The sequence below is a fragment of the Petaurus breviceps genome, unplaced genomic scaffold (assembly GCF_028583685.1).
Source record: "Petaurus breviceps papuanus isolate PSGF00001 unplaced genomic scaffold, PetGlider_PUasm1.0 118, whole genome shotgun sequence".
NCBI classification, from domain to species: Eukaryota; Metazoa; Chordata; class Mammalia; order Diprotodontia; family Petauridae; genus Petaurus; species Petaurus breviceps.
The window spans coordinates 5,086,958-5,110,432 of NW_027185616.1; the positions used below are offsets into that span (position 1 = coordinate 5,086,958).

Consider the following 23,475-nt stretch of genomic DNA (forward strand, 5'->3'; position numbering starts at 1 on the left):
ACATATGAGATGCTATGAAGGGCTTTGAACACCAAACAGAAGATTTTCTATTTGATCTTGGAGGTGATAGGGAGCCACTTTAATTTATTAAACTGAGGTGGGGAGGGTGTGACAGGGTCAGATCTGTGCTTAGGAAAATCACTTTGACATTGAGTAGAGGATGGATTGGAGTGGGGAGAGACTTTTGTGGCAGAGAGACCAACTAGCAAGCTATCAGAACTATGAGTGTTCATCCATCATCTCTGGCCACATATTCCCATCCTTCCTTTCTCCAAAACCCTTCCTTCTTCTCATCTTGACCTCCAGTATTCTTCCTGGTACACAGTAATATCTTAATAAAAAATACCTGTTGAAGGGATTCTCCCTGTCTATTTCTCTGTTCTGGCCTTCCTTCCTTTTCCCTTCTTTCTCCCCCTGACTTCTTTTTTCTCTTCCTTTCTTTTTCCTTCCTGTTTCTTCCTTTTCCCTTCTCTCTTTACTTCATGAGTTCTCTCATCCTCTCCTCTCAGCTGAAGAACTAACCTTATACTTGACTGAGAAAAGCATCCATTGTGAGCACCCTCATCTGACCTCTCCAGCTCTACCTCCCTTTCCCTTCCCCCATTCTCTCTTTTTCTCTAGTCACTGATGAAGAGGTGGCTCTTCTCCTTGTCAAAACTGACCCTTCTGCTTGTGCTGTCCTATTGATTATTCTCATTCTCATCTTCAGACTCTTCAGAGGCAGCTGGCATATAGAAGGCCTGTCAGCACTTATTCCCTTCCCTTTCCCTGTTGCCTATAACATACTCCGAACTTTCTCATCCTCAAAACTCCCTCCATATAAGCCTAATATCAGATTGTTTGGTCATTTTTTCACTTGCGTCTGATTCTTTGTGACCCCATTTAGGGTTTTCTTGGCAAAGATACAGGGGTGGTTTGCCATTTCCATCTTTAAACCCTAATATCATCATGGCACAATTCTGGTTTTGTATTCAGAACTAGGTTTATATCCCTGTGCTTCCTGTGAGAGTGACTGACTCTATTATTTTTTTTTAAACCACTGGTGTATTTAATCCTTTCAGAGCTGAGAACATATACCATATCTACTCTTTCCAGAACAGACGGAGCCAATATTGCTGTGGTTTGGAGTTGGGTCTGCTTGGGCACAATCTTACTCCTCCTGTGACTTTAGGCAAGTCATTTAAGCTGGCCCTAGTTTCTTCATCCATAAAATAAGGGGATTAAACAAAATGACCTGTAAGGTTCCTTCCAGTTCTAAATCTCCAATCCCTTCCAGCTACAGTCTGGTGGTTCTCTTTACTGTAATAGTCAAAGTCTGAGAAAAACGGTCTATACTTGATGCTTTCACTTCCTGAGCTCCCACTCACTCACTTCTCAACCCTTTACAATCTTCCTTATGACCCCACCATTCTGCTGAAACTCTTCTCTCCAAACTTACCAACTGTTAAAACTGATGGCCTATTCTCAGTCCTCATCCTTCTTGAACTCCTTTTGATACTGACTGCCCATCTCCTCCTGGGTATTCTCCCTTCCCTCAGCTTTTGTGACATTGTTCTCATCAGGCCCCTTTGTTAGGTCATCATTGAAGTCCCATCTCCTAACCATGAGGGTCCCCAAAGGCTCTGCCCTAAGCCTCTCCTGTCTCTATCTCTATGCCCTCTCTTGGTGAGATCTCATCATCCCCCATGCATTCAATTATCACCTCTATGAAAATAACTGTATAGGAAGGAACAAGGGGAATTGCACTGGCTTTGGAGTCAGGGGGCCTAGAGTTAAATCTTATCTCTCATCTTACTTCTGTGGCATTGAGCAAGCGACTTAACCTCCTTGGGTCACAGCTTCCTTCTCTGTGTAAGGGAAGGTAACAAGGGAATCCTCTTCCCCCTTATCTTCTCTTGCTAGAGCATGTCCCATAGCATGTTCATAGACCTAAGCTTAGCTCCCAGGCCACTTCCAGTGACAGGTACTCTGGCTCACTACTGAGAGATTTTCACTATGGGATGACACCACGACTCCTTATTGGTCCTTTGGACCCTGTGTTGGTGTGGTGGGAGCGGCTTTATCTAAGAGGATCAGCCACTGAGCCAAGAAGTGTAGACCAGACACACTCAGGAATGGCTAACATTCAAAAGAGTGACTCCACTCTTGAGCTTTCTTCTTCCCCTCTTCTTGAGTATGCCTTGGCCCTCCCTTGGACTTGGTGTGAGGGATGTCTCCCTCTCTACCCCTTGTCCCCCCGTTGCTATGGCAGCATGTGTATTTTAAGTAGATGTATTTGTCTGGGTACCCTGGAAGATCACCTTCAAGAGTCTGGCTGCCTTTTATGCTTCATGTTTCTTTCCTAGAACACAGACACCTGGGATGGTGATGATTGGCCTTGGTGTCAATCTTATGAGTCTGAGAAATTGAGAGCTCCTGGGTCTGGGTGCTGGGTGCTCAGAAGGAGGTGACCACTGAAACAGTTTTTTGAAGAATACAATCACAGGTCAGAGAGTGAGCTCAAGCTGTGACCTACTTGCCAAAAGATATGGACCTCAAGTGAGCTGTTCAGGCAGTGCAGAGCCTAGGTGAAAGTTAAATATCCATTCAACAGTTCCAGAAAATATGCCATTTTTTAATATTTTAAGTTTTGACCTACTGAGAGAGTATAATAGGAATTAAGGGTTACTGCTTCATGTTTTGAGCATGTATCAATTATGCTTATGAATTATTTTAATAATAATAGCTAACATTTATATAGTACTTACAATGTGTCAGGCATTGTGCTAAGTGCTTTATAATTATTTTTTTTTGGAGGAGGAAGGCAAGGCAGTTGGGGTTAAATGACTTGACCAAGGTCACACAGCTAGTAAGTATCAAGTGTCTGAGGCCAGATTTGAACTCAGGTCCTTCTGATTCCAGGGCTGGTGCTCTATTCACTGTGCCACCTAGCTGCCCCTACCTTTATTATCTCATTTGGTCCTCACAACATCCCTGAGTGGTAGGTGCTATTATTATCCTCATTTCACAAATGAGGAAACTGAGGCAAAAAAGATTTAAATGACTTGCCCCAGGGTCACACGGCTAGTATTTGTGTCTGAGGCTGGATTTAAACTCAGGTTTTCCTGACTCCAGGCCCACCACTCTGTCTACTGCACTGTAGTAGAGGAAAAAAATAACTATCCTACACTTGTCTGCTTTTTACATCAAATATCTTTTTTTCTTTTTTTTTTAAATTTATTAATTTGTTTGTTTCCTTTTAGTTTACAGGATTCAATTCCACAATTCCTTGAATTTCACATTTTGTCCCCCTCCCTCCCCCCCATGGTGGCTTATAGTCAAGTATAGGATCTGTAAATACTTTCACATTATACATTGGTCAGGTTATAAGGATGGATTGTACCAGCTGGAATGAAAAATGGTAAAGAGGACATAAAACCAAATAAGAGAAAAAGATCAGGTATTTTGCTTCCACCTGGATATAAACTTAGTTCTTTCTAGTTCTTTCTCTGGATGCACATTTTTCTCTCCATCATGCATCTTTTGGGATTGACTTATATCCCTGCATTGCTGAGAAGAGTCCAGTCTATCAAAGTTGGTCATCACATGTACGTTGTGTCTGTAATTGTGTACAAATTTCTCCTGGTTCTACTCTTCTCATTCAGCATCAGTTCTTTTAAGCCTCTCCAGGTAAATATGAAGACTGCCTGCTCCTCGTTTCTTATAGCACAATAGTATTCCATAACATGCATATACCACAACTTGTTCAGCCATTCCCCAATTGATGGGCACCTCCTTAATTTCCAATTCTTTGCCACAACAAAAAGAGCTGCTATAAACATTTTTGTACATATGGGTCTTTCTCCCATTTCTATGAGCTCTTTGGGATATAACCCTAGGAGTGGTATTGCTGGATCAAAGGGTATGAAAGTATTTATAGCCCTTTGGGCATAGTTCCAGATTGCTTTCCAGAAAGGCTGGATCAGTTCACAACTCCACCAACAATGCATTAGTGTTCCAGTTTTCCCACATCCTCTCCAGCATTTGTCATTTTCCTGTTTTGTCATCTTAACCAATCTGACTGGTGAGATGTGGTACCTCAGAGTTGTTTTGATTTGCATTTCTCTAATCAATAGTGAATTAGAGCATTTCTTCATGTGCTTGTAGATAGCTTTAATTTCTTTCTCTGAAAACTGCCTGTTCATATCCTTTGACCATTTATCACTTGGGGAATGACTTGTATTCTTATAAATTTGACTCAATTCTCTGTATATTTTAGAAATTAGTCCTTTGTCAGAGACATAGGTTGTAAAGATTCTTTCCCAATTTCCCACCTCCCTCTTAATCTTAGTTACATTGGCTTTATTTGTACAGAAACTTTTCAATTTCATGTAATCAAAATTATCCATTTTACATTTTATAATGCTCTCTAATTCTTGTTTAGTCATAAAGTCTTTCCTTCTCCACAAGTCTGACAGGTAAACTATTCCTTGTTTTAGCAGACTGCTTACAGTATCAACCTTTATACCTAGATCATGAACCCATTTAGACTTGATTTTGGTATATGGTGTTAGATAATGGTCTATGCCCAGTTTCTGCCACACTGTATTCCAGTTTTCCCAGCAGTTTTTGTCAAATAGTGAGTTCTTATCCCAAAAACCAGGGTCTGGAGGTTTATCAAACAATACATTACTATAGTCATTGACTTCTGAATCTCGTGTGCCTAATCTATTCCATTGATCCACTCCTCTATTCCTCAGCCAATACCAAGTAGTTTTGATGACTGCTGCTTTATAGTACAGATTGAAATCTGGTAAAGCTAGTCCACCTTCCCTAGCATTTCTTTTCATTAATTCCCTTGATAATCTGGACTGTTTATTCTTCCAAATGAATTTTGTTACTATTTTTTCTAACTCTATAAAGTAGTTTTTTAGTAAATTAATTGGTATGGCACTAAATATATAATTTAATTTAGGTAAGATTGTCATTTTTATTGTATTAGCTCGACCCAGTATAATGGGAAGGTAAATTTTAAAGATCTTCCCTGCCCCTAGGCTAAAGTGCACCTGGAGCCTGGGGTGGGAGGCTTGTTTTTCAGTAGATACTTCTTGATTGGCCAGTGGGTCAATAAGGTTGTTACATTCTCTGAGCCAGGAGAAGGCTATATAAGCCCTGATGTGTAGCTTTGTTTTGGGGCTCACTTTGAGAAGTGTTCTGTGATTTGATGAAACTCTGGGCTAGCCGTTGTCCACAGCACCCCGGCTTTGAAACCCAGATGTTGTTTGGTATGGATATAATGGTTGGACAGTTTGGAAATCTGTCTACTTGATCTGTTTCTGTCTTGATAATTCTGTCTGTATACTTTGAAGTTCGGGGTGCTGACCTTTTTCCCCTGAACTAGGTAAATGATACATATGTTTGACTGATTATAAAGTAAGCTTGTTAACCCATTCTGAGTTGCTTTTCTTTAACGAAGCAGATCTAAGAACCTGTGGTGGCAGACACCCTGAGGACTCTTGGGGTGCTTGCTGCTACACCCAGCCATGAGCAATTGATATTTTTCCAATTAGTTAGATCTGACTTTATTTGTGTGAAGAGTGTTTTTTACTTATGATCATACAGGTCCTGGGTTTGTTTTGGCAGGTAGATTCCCAAATATTTTATAATGTCTACAGTAACTTTAAATGGGATTTCTCTTTCTATTTCTTGCTGTTGAATTTCATTGGAAATATATAGGAATGCCGAGGATTTATGTGGGTTTATTTTATATCCTGCAACTTTGCCAAATTTATTTATTGTCTCAAGCAGTTTTTTACTTGATTCTCTAGGATTCTCTAAGTATATCATCATATCATCTACCAAATATCTTTTTAGAAGTGACTATGTTAATACCTTTTGCAGAGACTCTAGATATGAGCAAAACCCCCAAAAGAAGATCTTATATTGGGGAGATCTGCAGTAGGAAGACTAATGAGCAGGCAATTACTATAGTTCAGGCATGAGGACATGGAGTCCTGGATGTTGGTACCCTTGACAATAATAATGGGAAAGTTAGGAAGACGGGAGAGTTTTGATGGAAAGATAATGAGTTCAGTTTTGGACACCTTGAGTTTAAGATGTCCAATAATCAGTTGGAGATGCAGGAGATCAGCACAAAGATAAGGGCTGAATTAGTAGAATTGAGAATTGTTATCATAGAGATGATAATTGAATCTGTGGGAACTGATGAGATCACCAATCAAAATAAAGGGAGAGAAGAAGAGTTCTTGGGACAGGGCTCTCTAGAATACCTACAGTTAGTGGGGGTGACCTGCATGAAGATCCAGCAAAGGAGACTGAGACGACTTCATCTCAGAAGGGTGGGAGGAGAATCAGGAGAGAGTAATGAATGCCCCAAAACCTGGAGAGAAGAGAGTATAAAGGAGAAGAAGGGCGATCAATGGACAGTGTCAAAGGCTGCAGAGAAGTCAAGGGTGAGAACCGAGAAAAGACCATTGGATTTGGCGATTAAGAAAACGTTAGTGACTTTGGAGAGAGCAGTTTTGGTTGAATGATGCAGTTGAAGCCAGATTGTAGAGTTAAGAAGAGAATGAGAGGAAAGGAAGTGGATGTGCCCATTATGGACAGCCTTCTCAAGGAGTTGATCCACAAAAGGGAGGAAAGATATGGGATGATAACCAGGAGGGATGGGTGGATCAAGAGAGGATTTTTGAGGGTGGGGGAGACATGGGCATATTTGTAAGTAACCACTAGACAAGGAAGGATTAAAGATAAATTGGGGGGGGGGGGAACAATCTGCTGGAGGAGACAAGATGGAATGAGATCACTTGTGCATGTAGAGGGGCTGACCTTGGCAAGAAGGGCCACCTCGTTATGTGAGACCTTTGAGAAGGAGGAAATAGTAGCAGAAGGTGACAGAAGGCATCTGGGTGATGGGAGATAAGGATGAGGGAAGTTCTGGGCAAATGACTTCAATGTTTTCCGGTTCTCAGATGAGAGGGGAAGGAGAGAGGAACCATGGGAGCTTTGAGGAGAATTGGAAAAGTTTGTAAAAGCTACTGTAGTGAGTATAATGGCAAGTTAATTAAGGAGGTGTGAAAGAATTGCCTTGTAACAGGAGAGCTTGGTTGAGATTATGTAACAATTTTTTAGCAGACCCATTCAGTTTCTCCAGGTTCATTTGGCATCATGTGTAGAATGATGGCAGTGGATTATGAAGTTATCCAAGGTTGAGACTTGGTAGGGAATGATTGGTGTTAAGATAGGGATAATGGACTCAAGAGAGAGGACAGTTTAGAATTAAATTGGTTTTCCAAAGAGTCAAGATGGGGAAGGGAGGAGAGTATAGCTAAAGGAAGGGTAATGGCCTGTGAAAGAACTGAGAGGTTGAGAGATGAGAGGTCGTGGTTTGAATGAAGAAATGGATTCGGTGCTGCAAAGCAATGACAAGAAGTTGTGTGATGAAATGACTATAAATTGTGAAATGGCAATAAATTGTGAACAAAGAGGGGAATTTCAGAGCTGGTGAATATGAAAGCAGTTACATCTGTGAGTGGTAGCAAGATCAAGGGTATCACCATCTTTGTGTATGGCTGAGGTGGGGTGGAGGAGTAAGTCATGTGAAATGACTAAACTGAAAAACTGTAAGATTAAGGTGTTTAAGAGAGTGTTACCATGCTCTCTGAAGTCCTCTAGCATGAGGCAGGAGCTGAGGAAAGACTGTGAACCAGGCACTGACCTCATTGAGTATATACTCTGAATACTACTTTAAAACCTCCTTCTAACATTATAGAACAGACTTAGTGAGAATCCTAGGTAAGGTCCCAGGAGCTTCCCAGTTCCCTTTCTTAAAATGATAGAATGTCAGATAAAACTGGGAATGACCATGGAGATCCACTTCAACCACCTCATTTTACAGGTAATAAAACAGGCCTCCAGAGTGATTTGCTGAAGTCACACAGAGAAGGGGGATGGGGAGAGTAGTCAGCCCTAGCATGCAGGTCTCCTCATACCTAGTCCAAGTTCTTCCAATTCCGGTTATCCCTTCCATGTTGCAAATTTCCTGATCATGGTTTCAATATATCCGAGACTGGCATAAGAAATTAAATGAGAATTTGGGGGGAGTTTTGCGGAAGCTGCAGATGATACACAAAGCCAAGAAACAACAGAAAAAGTTTAGAAACTCAGAAAAGCATTAAAAAATGTATAGTATTATATAATATCAATATAGTTTATCTTAGAATACCATAATAATTCAGCTTTCCTCTATGGTACGAAGGGAGGACCAAGAAATTTTACATAGATTTTCCAGATCACAGGTGCCCCCAACCCCCGTGATGTGGAAGGGATAACTATTTCTTTCTCCACAGTGAACTGTCTTATTCTGTCCTGGGACTTTCCAAACCACTGACACTTCTTTCCGGCTATTTTCTAGCCGTTTTTAGGTCCCATTATGGGGAGATTTGTTTAAAGGAAAAGGCAGAAATTGTTCAGAATGGTGGTCAATTGCCCTCTGCTCATCTGCAGGGCTTAAGTCAGTTTATTGCAGCATAGTGAGTAGAGTGCAGGACTTTGAGGCAGGAAGAACTAGGTCTCAGCCTCCGTTTCATCATCTGTAAAATGGGGGCTAATTAATAACAGGACTGTTATCAAACACTATATAAATGTCAAGGTTATTGTTTATTACACTTGAATAAGAGTCCACCCCTAAAGTGGTGTAGGTTTTGCTTCTAATCTCAGTTCAGCTTGCAAAATGACACCTGGAGAGCCTCTAAGCAACAGTGGTATTGAATGATCCAGGGTTCAGGTTCAGGGTTTACTAGAGAAATAAATTTGATATTTTTAAATAAATCTGTTCATTTATTTTTATAGAGAACTCCCTTTATTAACACAGATCTATATTTGCTCTGCACTGTCAGGTCTTGAAAAGTTGCTTGGGCCAAAAGTTAAGTGACTTGCTTAGTGTCACCTACCTTGTATCTATGTATCAGAGGCAGAAAAGGAACCTAGGTCTTCCTAGCTCTGAGGCTGATTTTCTATCCACTACCCTATCTCTCAAAAAATGAAACAAAATTAATCTTGAGGTCATACACACAGCTGAAAGGAAAGTACCTTTTTTCTTTACTATGTGGCTGAAAAGGGGATACAGCTCTTGGAGGAGGAAGAACGTCTCTCCAGCTCCTTCCTTCCTCCAACGTCCTCTTTCCATCACTCCTGTGTTGCTCAGAAACTATTTTTCTGCTTCTCCAAAAGTAAACATCAGTAACCTCCTTGCCTTTGAATTTCAGCTCCATCTTGGGTGCCAGGAAGGCCACATTAAGGTAAAAGGGCATCTGTAGCAACTTCCCAGAAATAACTTTTAAATACATCTGCATGAAGAAGACTAAGTTCATCAGCCTCATTTCTGACTCTTTCCTTCCACTTTCTCTCTTCTCTCCCTTCTCTTGCAATCTCACAGATTCCTTGTCCTGGTCCTTTCTCCCAAACCCCTAACTGCTCAACATCTTACTAAAATTCACCCTGAGGCTGCTCCTTAAGAGAGCCAGACAGACAGACAGAGACAGAGAAAGAGAGAGAGAGAAACAGCCTTCATGATGCCAACTTTTTGAGAGTGCTTCTCCATTCCAGAGTCTACAAAGAATAGAATAAAATATTTATACATTTCACCTGGAGTAGATGTCAGTGAAGTGAGACCCTTTAGCTTTTGAAGAAAGTGTCTTGCATCTAATATTGACCAAAATGAGACATCTTATTTCACATTTTAAAAAATTTGGGGGCATCCTAAGACCCTCAGTGCTTTGCTTTGTGTTTATACATATTTTGTCCCTTCACTTTCAAAATTCAAAACGACAGATTTAGAGGTGGAGAGGATGTCAGGAGTTAGCTAGACCGACCAAACTCCTATTTACAGAACGTTTCATTGAAGCCTCTTGTTTTACATCATAGTTATTTCTAAATAAACCCTCTCCCTTTCCCCTACTTCCTTGTAACAAAGAAAAAGCTCATTTAATGAAAATGACTGTCTTATCAACCACATCTAGCTGATTATGTAACATTACATAGTCACGAATTCATCACCTTTTCTCTGATTGTAAGCTTGGTTATCACTATGCAGAATTTAGTTTATCAGTTCCTTCATTTTGCAGAAGAGGAAACTTGAGACCTAGAGTGATTAAGCGACCTTACCAATGTAAAGATAGTAAGTGGCAGGGCCAGAATTCAAACTCAGGTCTCTTGATGCCAAAGCCTGCAAACTTGCTGCTATAACATTACTTCTAGATCCAAAGGAAATGACATTTAAGAGAAGATTTTGTAGGACTATACCACAAGTGTGAGGGTAGTAAGGTCATAACACCATTTTCTTTCTAGGATGTCCCCTGGTTATTGGGATCATCTGAAAAAACATGTGTTTGGCATAGGTCCATGTGGATCCCAGACAAGGACCACAGACCTTCCTGAAAATATAAGGTTTTTTTCAGGCATATAAGGACTTGTTGGGAGAGCATAGGGGGAGAGGGCGGCATTCTTTTTGTCTTTTTTTTTTGTTGTCTTTTTGGAGGGGGGAAGACAGGGCAGTTGGAGTTAAGTGACTTGCCCAAGGCCACACAGCTAGTAAGTGTTAAAGTATCGAAGGCCGAATTTGAACTCAGGTCCTCCAGATTCCAGCTGCCCCAGCATTCTTTTTTTTCTACAGAAAGTTTGGCAATATTTTCCCCCACTGTCTTATGGCTTCTATAGGGAATGGCTCTTGGGGAACCTTCCCATTTTTAATAGTGTATTAACAATGGCAGCCTCATTCTGAGTTTCTTGAGCTGCCAGAAAAGTTCTATATGACAGAACCTTCTAACTTCCTCTAAACTCTATCCCCACCCCCTCAAAAATATTCACACCATTAAAAAAAAATCCTGAACAGATGCAGCCCAGTTTTGATTCAGAGGACTATGTTTGTCATGATCTCTGGAGGACCTTGCCTTCTCTGTGATACAAGGAAGTCTCTGTTTTTGTTTCTGTCTCTTTGTCTCTCTCAGGTCTGGTCCCTTGCCTGATTCTGAGGTATTGGTTAGGGTCATAAGGACTGAGGTGAAGTTCCTCATTTTTCTAGTGACTGTAACTTTAACAGTTTCTTAGAACCCATCATTTCCCCAAAACTTCCAGATCTAACTTCCAGTGTTGCCTTAGGGATCTAACTAATTGTACTTGGGGTTGGGGAGAGGGGATTCTCCCAATTCATAAGAAATGAAATCATTGGCACAGGGGCTAAGCAGAGAATGGGACTTGCCCTGAGGACAATGGAAAGAGCTGTGGGGAGAGTGCAGGTATTAGGGAGAAATTGGGGGTGGGGTGCCTGAGCTAAAATAAGGAAATGAACATTTATTAAGCACCTATAATACATGCCAGACGCTACACTAGGCACTTTCCAAATATTATCTCATTTGATCTAACAACCCTCCAAGGTAGGTGCTATTATTATTTCCATTTTATAGATGGAGAGCCTGAAGTTAAGTGATTGCCCAGTTAGTAAGTGTCTAAGGCTGTACTTGAATTCAGGTCTTCCTTGACTCCAGGCCCAGCATTCCATCCACTCTACCACCTAGCTGTCTCAAGCTTGTTGGAATCCGGAAGGAAATTTCAGGGGAGAACCTGAGGTACGCTAATGGGACCTTTTTATTCTCAAACTGTGGCCTAAACCTCTAGACAATGGCTTCCTGGGCAAAGGGCATCTGGATATAGCAAAGTTACTAAGTCAAATGGCCCCCTTAAAATGAAGAGAATTTTGTCCTTCCAACTCAAAGTCACGTTGATCATAATATTCTGTTCTACTTTTTGCCATAGCAACCTCAGGCAGGTATTCACAAGACTCTAATTCTTCCCTTAAGACAGATTATTTCTACAGAAAAACAGTCTCTTCCCATCCCCTTCCCTGCTTTCTCCAAAGATTTCATTACTCTCCAGTCTCTGATAAAGAAGCCATAGGGATGATGGAGGAGGAGTGTGGCCTATTCTTAAGCTGAAGGATGTTCAATTCTCTATCAGGGACTGTTGTTTTTGCTCCTGAGAGGAGACGTAGTCTACTGTTGCTGGCGCTGCCACCCCCACAAAAGAAGTGATAAGCTGATGTGTAGACTGAACAACATGTACCCTGACCCCACACAGGGATGGGAGACCACTGCAGGAGACTTGGTTGTAAGGCCTGGCTCTGCCTCTGACTAACTGTGTGACCTTGGGTATGACATATCTCCTTTCCGGGCATCATTTTCCCAGCTCCCACACTGTATATGACTCTCTGATCATCAGGAGACACCAGGCTCTCATTTACTAAGAGAAGAAATAGAAATGCAGCACAATCTTTTCTAGTGCCCTGTCTGATCATGGTACTGAGGCATTTCAGGGGTCTGCGGGACAGACTAGGTCTTTGGGCTGAATGAATGAGTAAATGAGTGAGCAAACAAATTAATGAGTTTCTCCAAAAGCTGTCATATATATACCATTCCTCCTCCAAGACTGAAAGGCAGAAGTTTGAGGCCAGGCCACATGAGAACATGTTCCAGTTGTTTTCCTGGCATTCAAAGCCCTTCATGATCTACCCTTTCCCCCTATTCCCACCATCTTTGCAGTCTTCTTACACCATAGGTGTTAAACACATAGTCCACTGGCTTCATGTGACCGCCGATATAGATAATGTTAATATGTTGTCTTCTAGGTCAATATATAATGGCAGGGATCCCTATAATTCATTTAGTGCTCCCATTTCTATTTGAGTTTGACACCACGGCCTTATATCACTCTCAAGTATTCTGTGATCCATTGGCACCGCTCTCCTTACTTTTGTTCTAATAAGACACCCCATCTGCCCGCTCCAGGCATTTTCCCTGACTGTAACCTCCATTCCTGGAAAGGCCTCTTGGTTTCTTTCAGGTTCCAGCTAAAATTCTACCTTCTACAGGAAACCTTTGCCTGATCCATCTTAATTCTAGTGCCTTCATTTTGTTGATTATTTATCTCAATTTATCATATATAGATATAGATATATAACTTGTTTGTAAATAGTTATTTGCATGTTGTCTCTCCGATTAGCCTATGAGCTCCTTGAGAACAAAGAATGCTTTGGGGGGGGTTTGCCTTTCTTTGTAACCCCAGCACTTAACATAATGCCTGGCACATAGTAAGGTCTTAATAATTGTTTATAGACTGACAGACTAACAGAGGAGGAAGAGGAGATGTGGAACTATTGTATGTTAGAGCTACAAAGGACCTTTGATGCAGACCATCTAATCCAATCAGGTCAGTCACCAATGCCTTTTCTCAACCTACCAGTATAGTCATTTCCTCCTTGATTTCTCTGCAGCATTTGATACTTAAGTACTTCCTTCCTTCTGAATGCTCTCTTGACTTCAGATCCCAATCTCTGGGTTCTCCTCTTACTTCTGGACCTCTTTGCTTTTCATCCTCTCCCTAACCCCTAAGGTGGCAACATCTCTCCTCAGTCCTCATACAGCCTTTCTCTAAATAAATCCATCTTGGGTCAGGAACCTTGGGTAATATTATTCACTCTCCTGGACACATTTTTTTCCTTCATGCACGTGGTTACTAGCCCTGGCCACTTTGTGGAACTTCAGACCCACATCCAATGGCCTATGTAGTATGTCTACCTGGAAATCTTGCCCTCACCATAGGTTCAACATATCTAAAATTTAGTCTATTGACTTTCCCTCAAAATTTGTTCCTTCTGAACTGATTCTGAGTGAAGTGAGCAGAACCAGGAAAGCATTGTACACAGCAACATTGTGTGATGATCAACTTTGATAGGTTTATCTCTTCTCAGCAATGCAATTGCTAAGACAATTAAAAATTAAAACGCTAAGCCAATTCCAAAAGACCCATGATGGAAAATGCTGTCCACATGCAGAGAAAGAACTATGGAGTCTGAATGCAGATCAAAGCAGACTATTCACTCTCTTTTTTTGTTGTTTTTTCTAATGATTTTCCCCTTTTGTTCTGATTCTTCTTTCACAACATGATTAAAGTGGAAATATGTTTAATATGATTGTACGTGTATAACCTACATCAGATTGCTCACCATCTTGGGGAGGAGCTAGGAGAGGGAGGGGGGAAAATTTGTAACTCAAAATCTTACAAAAGTGAATATTGAAAATTCTCTTTACACGTAATTGGAAAAAATGAAATACTAGTAAGGGGGAAATGCTGTTCCTTCTTCTGACTTCACTATTTCTGTTCTATTATTTACCTAGTCTTCTATGTTAATACCCATCTTAATAATCCTTGACTCTCCTTCTCTCACATCCACTCCATTACCAAGGCCAGTCCCCTCTACCTCTTTAACATATCTCATATCTTCACCTTGCTTTCCATTCCCATTGCTGTCACCCTAATGTAGACCCTTCATTACCATCCACCAAGATTATTGTATAACTCCCTAATGGGTCTTTCCCCCTCCATTCTCTGGCCCATCCGATCTATTCTTTTTCCACTACCAGAATAACTGTCATCAGAGAGGAGATAAACTCAGCAGGAACTCCAGATGCCAATAAGACTGAGAAACAAGTTAGAGACAGCTGATCAGGAGATCAGCCCAAACCAAGGGCTACATCAGGATGGGCCAGCAAGCAGATTTAGAGAGGAAAGGGACCTGAGAGCTTATCAAGTCCAACTTCCAAATTTTCCAGATGAGAAAACTGACGTACAAAGATACCTTGCCCAAGATCACAGTGGTAGTAAATAGCAGAGTCAGGATTTGAACTCAGATTTTCTAACTCCAAATCCAGCATTCTTTCTGCTAGATCTTGCTGCCTCAACGATTTTGAGTTCCGTTCAGTCATAGCTCCTTTCTTTTCTGGCTTCCTCAAAAGGCTTAGGTCTCCTGGCTTCCCCATTTCTAATCAAGGTTTGAATCTCAATCCCTTTTCTTCTCTACCCCATGTTCAGCCAAGTGAGAAGAATGGTGGGGAGAAATAGAAAATTTGACCCTTAGTTTCATCCCCTATAGTAACCTGCAATGTACTGTTTTATATTCTAGTTGGTTTTTTTTCCTTAGGCTACTTGATACTGGTAATTAGTTACATGGCCATTATCAGAGATTGTCTACATATTATAGAGCATATTTGATAGACTATCCCTGAACCTGATTGAAGTATGTAAAGAAAATCTGACCTCACACAGATATGTAGTTAAAAAAAGAAAGAGAATTTTATAAGGCAAATAACGTTATAGTACTATTATGTCAATATTTTGACCTTGAAGACTTCCTGAAAAGGCCTCCTGAAAGTGCCTAGGGGCTCGGGGTCCTCGAATCACATTTTGAAAACTGTTGCTCTAAATAAACCTGTTCATATTTTGAGCCTTGTGAATCTGTGTGCTTGGAAGGGATATAATTATATCCTCCAGAGCGAGAAGACAGTTGAATACTGAAGTTTCCAGGTTATCTGAGGTAAGGAAGTGAGAATTTCCCCCAAAAGATGCTCTGGGTCTTTCTGCCAGGAGGTTCAGACAGCATGTGGTCTACCACAAGCATTTATTCTCATCAGCGCTCAATTATTAAGCATCGAGAGGGAAGTGGTTGGCTATGACTTCAGAGACCACTGGACTTCAGTGATGTCTTCTTGGATGCAGTCACATTTCAGCACCCCATTCATTCTCACTCTGAGGATACACCAATCAATCACGTTTTAGGTGGAGAACAGAATGCCACCAGATTTCGGCCTGAACTCTGGAGTGACCTCTTTTACACAATAAAACCTCCATAACTAGGACACAGATACAACCTGGGACTAGGGATCCTTCAAGAAAAGGAGGCTATGCTACAATACATGAGACAGACGCAGGCAATTCTAGAACAGACAGGGCTATGTGTTACGTAGGATGGAAGTGCAGTTCTGACCGACGCTTAACCAAAGTCACACAGGCAGTTAGTGGCAAAACAGACTACAGAAAGATGTGTACTCTCTGCTGGGCAGGATGCCCCTTCTTTGAATAATAGATGCCCTTTACATAGTAAAAATACACCTTCATCCCCTATCTTGGAGCTACAAAGGACAAACATTAGGGATCCCAATTTAGCACTCAGTAGGATCCTTACAAGAGTGACTTCGGTCATAACCTTTGCAGGGAGATGAAGCCAGCATTTTCTGTGTATCTGATGGTTTGATTACACCACACTTTTCTTCCTCCTGATAAAACTGCTCTTTGGTCCCATAGATGTGAAAATTTCCTCTGATAGTACAACTCAAAACCATTCATGTAATCAACTCATCCTCTGGGAACTTTGTCCACATCTTCCCATGAATCTCTGATGTGCTGGTACCCTCATACTATCACTTTAAAAATTCCATGGGAATCACTGCACTATTTGCATTTTCCATTTACCATCCCTTGATTTCATAAAGATGACTGACTGATCTCTTTTTCGAAGTATGCATTTTCTGTCCTTTGGGGCATCTCTCTCAGTATCTCTTTTCCTCTCTGTCTCTGTTTGTCTCTGTCTATCTCTCTGTCTCTGTCTCTCTGTCTGTCTCTCTCTGTCTCTCTGTCTGTCTCTGTCTCTCTGTCTCTCTCTTTCCCTCCCTGTTTCTGTCTCTGTATCTGTCTCTGTCTGTCTGTCTGTCTGTCTGTCTCTCTCTCTCTCTCTCCCCCCACCCCCCAAACCAGCCTCAGACATTTACTACCTATGTGACCCTGGGCAAGTTACTTAACCTTTGCCTCAATTTGCTCATAATAACAGTACCTACCTCCCAGGGTTGTTGTGAGGATCACATGAGATAATTATACAAAGCTTATCACCATGCCTGGCACATAGTAGGTACTATTTAAATGCTTACTCCCTTCCCTTCTCCCAGTGCTCACATTCTTTAGGCCCCTATCACTTCCCAATACCTTTCTTTTATTTATTTTTTTCTGTTTTTTTTTAATCAAATGCTTTATTAACTTCTGATTTACATCATTCATTTCCACAAGATTTTGAGTTACAAATTTTCCCCCCATTTTTCCCCTACCCACCGCCCCAAAATAGTGACCCCACTGGATATCCCCTCCTCCAATCTGCTCTCTCCCATATCTTGTCCCATACCCCCTCCAACTTTCCAGTAGGGCACAGTGGATCTCTATGCCCCAGTGCCTGTATATCTTATTTCCCATTTACATGTCAAATAATATTAATAATAGAATATATATATATATTAAACATTTGATTTTAAAATTTTGAGGTTCAGATTCATTCCCTTCCTCCCTTGTCACCCCCCCTCACTGGGAAGATAAGCAATTCAGTATAGGTTGTACATGTGTAGCTAATGCAAAACGTTTTCATAGTGCATATATTGTAAAAGACTGACTATATTTCCCTGCCTCCTATCCCACCTCCCACTGTTCTATTTTGATCCTGTCCCTTTTCAAAAGTGGGTGCTTCCAACTTCCCTCCCCCTCCCCAGCCTGCCCTCCCTTCCATCATCCCCCCTCTCATCCCCTTCCCCCTTACTCTCTTGTAGAGTGAGATACCCTATTTAGTGTGTATGTCATTCCCTCTCTAAGCCAAATTCAATGGGAATAAGGTTAACCCATTCCTTTTTGCCTTTCTGTTCTTCCCCTCCATTGTAACCATTTTCTCTTGCCTCTTCTATATGAGATAGTTTACCCCATTCTTTCTCTCCCTATTTCCTCTCATTATGTTCCTCTCTCACCTCTTAATTTCACCTTTTAAGTATCATCCCTTCCTATTAAATTGACCCTGTGCCCTCTATCTATGTATACTTGTACACATATATACACACATTCACATATGTATTCATATGACCATATACCCTCCTATATAGACATATATATTTCTATTCCCTTCAACTATTTTCATACTGAGAAAAGTTTCATCAGTTACAATTATCATTTCTCCATGTAGTAATGTAAATTATTATATATATAAATTATTATATATTTAAAATAAATAGAATGTAAATAGTTCAACTTTGATAAGTTCCTTATGATTTCTTTTCCCTGTTTACCTTCTCATGCTTCTCTTGCTTCTTGTATCTGAATGGCAAATTTTCTATTCAACTCTGGTTTTTTTCATCAAGAATGCTTGAAAGTCCTCTATTCCACTGAATGACCATATTTTCCCCTGAAACATGATACTCAGTTTTGCTGGGTAAGTGATTCTTGGTTTTAATCCCAGTTCCTTTGACCTCCAGAATATCATATTCCAAGTCCTTCAATCCCTCAGTGTAGAAGCTGCCAGATCCTGGGTTATCCTGATTGTGTTTCCACAATATTCAAATTGTTTCTTCCTGGCTGCTTGTAATATTCTCTCCTTAATCTGGGAATTCCAGGACCTGGCTATAATATTCCTAGGAGTTTTCTTTTGGGGATCTTTTTCAGGAGGTGATCGGTAGATTCTTTCAAACTCTATTTTGCCCTCTGGTTCTAAAACATCAGGGCAGTTTTCTTTGAGAACTTCCTGGAGGATGATTTCTAGGTTCTTTCTTTGATCATGGCTTTCAGGTAGTCCAATAATTTTAAAATTATCTCTCCTGGATCGATTTTCCAGGTCAGTGGTTTTTCCCATGAGAATTTCACATTGCCTTCTATTCTTGCCTTTATCTTTACATCTCTAGAGCCTAGCACAGTCCTTGGCACATTGTGGGTGTTTAATAAATGCTTGTTGATTGACTGATTAATTGATTCTTATGCATAAACCATTGCCAGTGATTTGTTTGAGCTAGGTAGTACAGTAGATAGTGTGCAGGATCTGAAGTCAAGAAGATCTTGAGTTCCCACCCAGCCTCAGACACCTAACTAGCTGTGTGACCCTTGGACACTTCACTCTGACTTTGTCTGCCTCAGGGTCCTCATCTCTATGATGGGAATAATAATTACCCCTACCTCTCAAGGTTGTCCTGAGAATCAAATGAGATAATATTTGTAAAGCTCTTTGCAAACCTTAGAGTGCTATGTAAATGCAAGCTATTATCTCGTCATTGTTTTTACATCCAAGAATCTTGGGAGATTCAGGTGTCCCATGATTCTCAGCTATACATCACCTCATGGGGAAAACATGTGTGCATACCAAGGGCTTGTGATCTCATAAGTTCAGGTGCTCCCTGCATGGATGCAGATCACAACTCTTCTGAAAGGTAGTCATAGATGATGTTCATGAGCCACTGTGGACCAAAAAAAAATTTCCTCATCTTGTAGCCAAACCTGGTGATCAAGCTTCCAATTTATTGAATTCTTCAGGCAGCATCACCAGGCCCATCATTAAAGCCTTTTCAATTTGAAAGAACCTGTCAAATTTGTATAGGATTCGCCTTTGAAAACTCAACGTCACCTCTACACTACAATGAATGGTCAGAGGAGAAATGGAGTGAAGAACATTAGTGTTTAAAAAAAAAGATGGTGTTTTGTACAGAGGAGAATTGTGATTCATATTGGTATGTATTTTTCAAAAGAAAAAGTAGGGTTTTTGTTGGAGAGGTGTTGAATCATTTCCTTAGGTTCCTGAGAAAATCAGATATTGTCTTAGAAGTGTCACAGCTCAAAGAGAGGGGGTGGCAGATTGACAGGATTCCTTTTAAGATAAATAGTACTAGCTCACACTTGTATAGCGATTATAGTGCCAAAATTCTTTACTTACATTTTCAAATTTAATCTGCCTTAATCACTGAATGGGTGTTGCCTCAGTCAAACTGAGATCTGTTAAAGACCTTAGCTTGAAAAGACCAAGGTTCCTCACTGCATCCTGGGCTATCTCTGCTTGTCCTGATCTATATCTGGCCACTGAACCCAGATGACTTCACAAGAGAAAGTGAGACTGGTGACTTTGCACAACCTTTCCTCATTTAAATCCAATTCACTTGTATATCATGGCAATGTCACGGTCCTCTCCCAGAATGAAGGACAAGCAAAAACAATTACTTCTACTATTACTAGTAGATCACATTTGTATAGCTATATAGTACCAAAGTTTTTTACTTACATTTTCTCATTTAATTTGTAAAAGCCATGGAAGGTTGGCGAGTTAGGAATTATTATACCCATTTTATAGATGAGATGAGCCTGATATATGTTCAGTGCTTTGCCCAAAGTCACATAATGATATATTGGGAACCGAATCCAGTTTTTCTAAGTTTGTTGTTTTGTTGTGTGATGTGTTTTGAAAGAGGTTTTTTTAATATTACATGGAGGAGTGGGAAATGAAGCGGCTAGATGACTCAGTAGATAGAGCACTGGACCTGTAGTCAAGAAGACCTGAGTTCAAATCTAGCCTTAGATGCTCACTAGCTGTGTGACCCTGGGCAAGTCACTACCCTTTGCCTTAAACCAGTGTGGTCCATGGGGTCATGAAGAGGCTGACATGACTGAACACAACAATATTGGGAAAATATTTGTTGTTTTTCCATCAACTCCGTATGTCCTATAAGTATTAAAGTCAGTAGGTGTCTCCAGATTGTAAACTCTAGACTACCAAGGAAAGGCCCCTGGGACAGATTCTATACTGACCTGGTGCACATTGAGATAGAGGTCAAGAGTGGAACAAGGGAAATGACCATAGAGACAGTCACAAGGTACCAAAATACCCAGTGCTAAGCCCAACATCAGGTTACCAAAAGTATGCTGGGGGAGCCCCAGCCTTTGCTCCCTCTCCCATGGTCCCTAAGCCCTTTCTAGTGCACTCCCAGTAACCCTCAGTCTCCTTTTCACTCGAGGACTCTTCTCTATCCAGTCCTTTAAGGCACTTATTCCTTCTTCCTTGAGAGCCCCCCAACCCTTAGATTCTCTGTCTAGTCTCTGTCTCTCTCCCCAATGCCCCCCCACCCTTTCTTGTGTTTTTAATTGATTTTTTAAATTTCTTAGTGATTTCCCATCTATGTTTCTCCCATTGAACCCCCTCTTCTAACAAAGTTAGGCAAATTTGTTCAGGTATTGTCAGTTGTGTCCAGCCCTTTGTGACCTCATTTGGGTTTGTTTTTTTTTTTGGCAAAGATACTGGAGTGGTTTTTCATTTTCTTCTCCAGATCATTTTACAGATGAGGAAACTGAGGCAAACATGATTAAGGGACTTGCCGAGGGTCACATAGTTAATAAGTGGCTGAGGCTAGACTTGAACTCTGGTCTTCCAGACTCTGCAGGCCTGGTACTCTATCCATTGTGCCACCTACCTACTGTAAAATTAGTAAAACGGATCCCCCCAAACAGCCATATTTACAGTTTACAGCATGTGTGATATTCCCTTTCTGTACTCACTCACCTCAGAAATGAGGGGGGGAGAGAGGGAACAAATAAATAAATAAATATAGCATCTATTATGTATCTGGCACTCTGCTAAATGCTTTACAAATATCATTTCTTTGTGATTTTCACAACAATCTTTCAAGTTAGGTGCTATTAAAACCCTTGTTTTTACAGTTCAGGAAATAGAGACAGAGATTCAGTGACTTGCTCAGGGTCACACAACTAGGAAGTATCTCAGGCTGAATTTGAACTCAAGTCTTTCTGACTCCAGGCCTAGTGTTCATAGTCTCTAGGTGCCTCAAAGGAGGGCAGTGTGTGTGGTTTGGGGTTTTTTTTTTTGGAGGGGGGAAGGAAAAGCAATTGGGGTTTAGTGACTTGCCTAAGGTCACACAGCTATGTGTCAAGTGTCTGAGGTCAAATTTGAACTCAGGTCCTCCTGACTCCAGGGCTGGTACTCTAATCACTGTGCTGCCTAGCTGCCCTGAGGGCAGGTGTGTTTTATCCTCTGTGGCCTGGAACTAAGGTTGTTCATCACAATTCGTTTGAATTCAGTTGTCTTTTAGTACTTTGGGGAATTGCATTGTTGTGATCTTGCATATTTTTATTTTGATTGTGTTTCTTCATTGAGCATTGCTTTATGCAAGTCTGCTCATGTGTCTCTGAATTCCTCCTGTCATTTTTAAAATAATGCAATAATATTCCATTCCATTAATATTTATTTAGTGATTCCTCAATCCATGAGCACTTGCTTTGTTTCCAATTTTTTATCACAAAGTATGATCTTGCCCTCACTTCCCTCTATTTCAAAAAATTCTGAACTTACTAAACAAAATGGGCATTTCAATATTCAAAGAACTGAAAAAAAAAGGATTGTATATGAAACTGCTGATCTTCACTAAATGCAGTTTGCTTTTCATTTTAAGTATAAATTCAACCAGGAGTGTTCAAAGATCTCCAAGCCTTCTCCTTGTCTATCTGCTTTTTTCTGGTCTTCCTTCTCTGCATTTAAAAAAAAAATGCCTTGGGGCAGCTAGGTGGCACAGTGAATAGAGCACCGGCCCTGAAGTCAGGAGGACCTGAGTTCAAATTCGACCTCAGACACTTAACACTAGCTGTGTGACCTTGGGCAAGTCACTTAACCCCAACTGCCCTCCAAAAAGCAAAAAAAAAAAAAAGCCCTAAATCCCCTTTTTTTTTTTTTTTTTTTTTTTTTTTTTTTGCTATCCTATTTCTATTGCCTGTCACTCTCCACTCCCAATTGCAAAAAATGAGAAAAAGAAAAAGTCACATGTGCATAGTCAAACAAAACAAATCTTCCCATTAGATTATGTCTGGGAAAAAAATCTTATTCTGTATCTTGAGTCTATCAAATCCTTTATGAAAAGGCGTTCCTACCCAATTCCTCTGGGTTCTCCTCTCTCCATCTAGGTTCCACACTCCTTCCTCTAGGGCCCCTGTCGCTTTCCCACCCCTTTCCAAGCTCACAACCTCCAGCTAGGGCTGGTACTAAGTGGGATGAATCACCCTTTCTGCTGGTGAGGGGGCTGTTTGCTGATACAAAGGCAAGGGGAGACCTCCTGGGAGTGGATAGCAAAGCTATGGGACCAAGTGACTGACTGGAGCTGGGCAGAACTACAGCAGCTGAGGAAGTCAGGAACATGCTTGGGAAGCGGATCTAGCTTTCGATTCTCAGTCCCAAAGCACTTTAGATACATTAGCTAATTAACGGGAACTGGAGGGCCAGAGAAGGAAGTGCTTCCTAATTGAAATCACGTACTCCCAAACTACATGATTCTTCCTCCCTCCCCTTGCCCCCCTCCACTTTCCCCTGGTGTTAAGCTGGTGAGAAGCAAAGATTTATCACCCCATCCTAGGCTGATTAACAAATAAAATAAACTGTCTAGCAGAGATTTTGAGTCCTGGCCATGAAAAGGCCGTCTCATTCTAGTCTTGGCCTTGCTCTGCCATCTGTCCCTAGCTCAGTGGCAGGAATCCTTCCTAGAACAAGCCTGGTTCATGTTCAGGAGGGAAATGGAACAGTTGTTTAGGGGTTCAAGCCATGGTTATTTCCTCCCCTCCAGGAATAGTGGTTTATAGGACAGTCAACTCCTAAGCATATGCAATGAAACAATATTATAAAGTGGCTTACCCTCTACTGGGGAATAAGGAGATTTGAGTTTCAATTTCATTTTTGTCACTGATAATGTAAAAACAACACTGGATTTGGTGCCAGAGGACCTGGGTTTAAATCTCAACTCGGATCCTACC

At 40.9% G+C, this 23,475-nt stretch overlaps 1 long non-coding RNA gene across 1 annotated transcript in view; it reads left to right on the plus strand.

Annotated features, from left to right (window-relative positions):
• The window catches only part of LOC138159368 (uncharacterized), a 29,741-nt gene that overhangs the window by 3,366 nt on the left and 2,900 nt on the right, over positions 1 to 23,475 (plus strand). The window contains exon 3 of the long non-coding RNA XR_011167878.1: positions 13,167 to 13,260. This is a non-coding gene — a long non-coding RNA (uncharacterized lncRNA). The remainder of the gene's footprint in view (positions 1 to 13,166; positions 13,261 to 23,475) is intronic.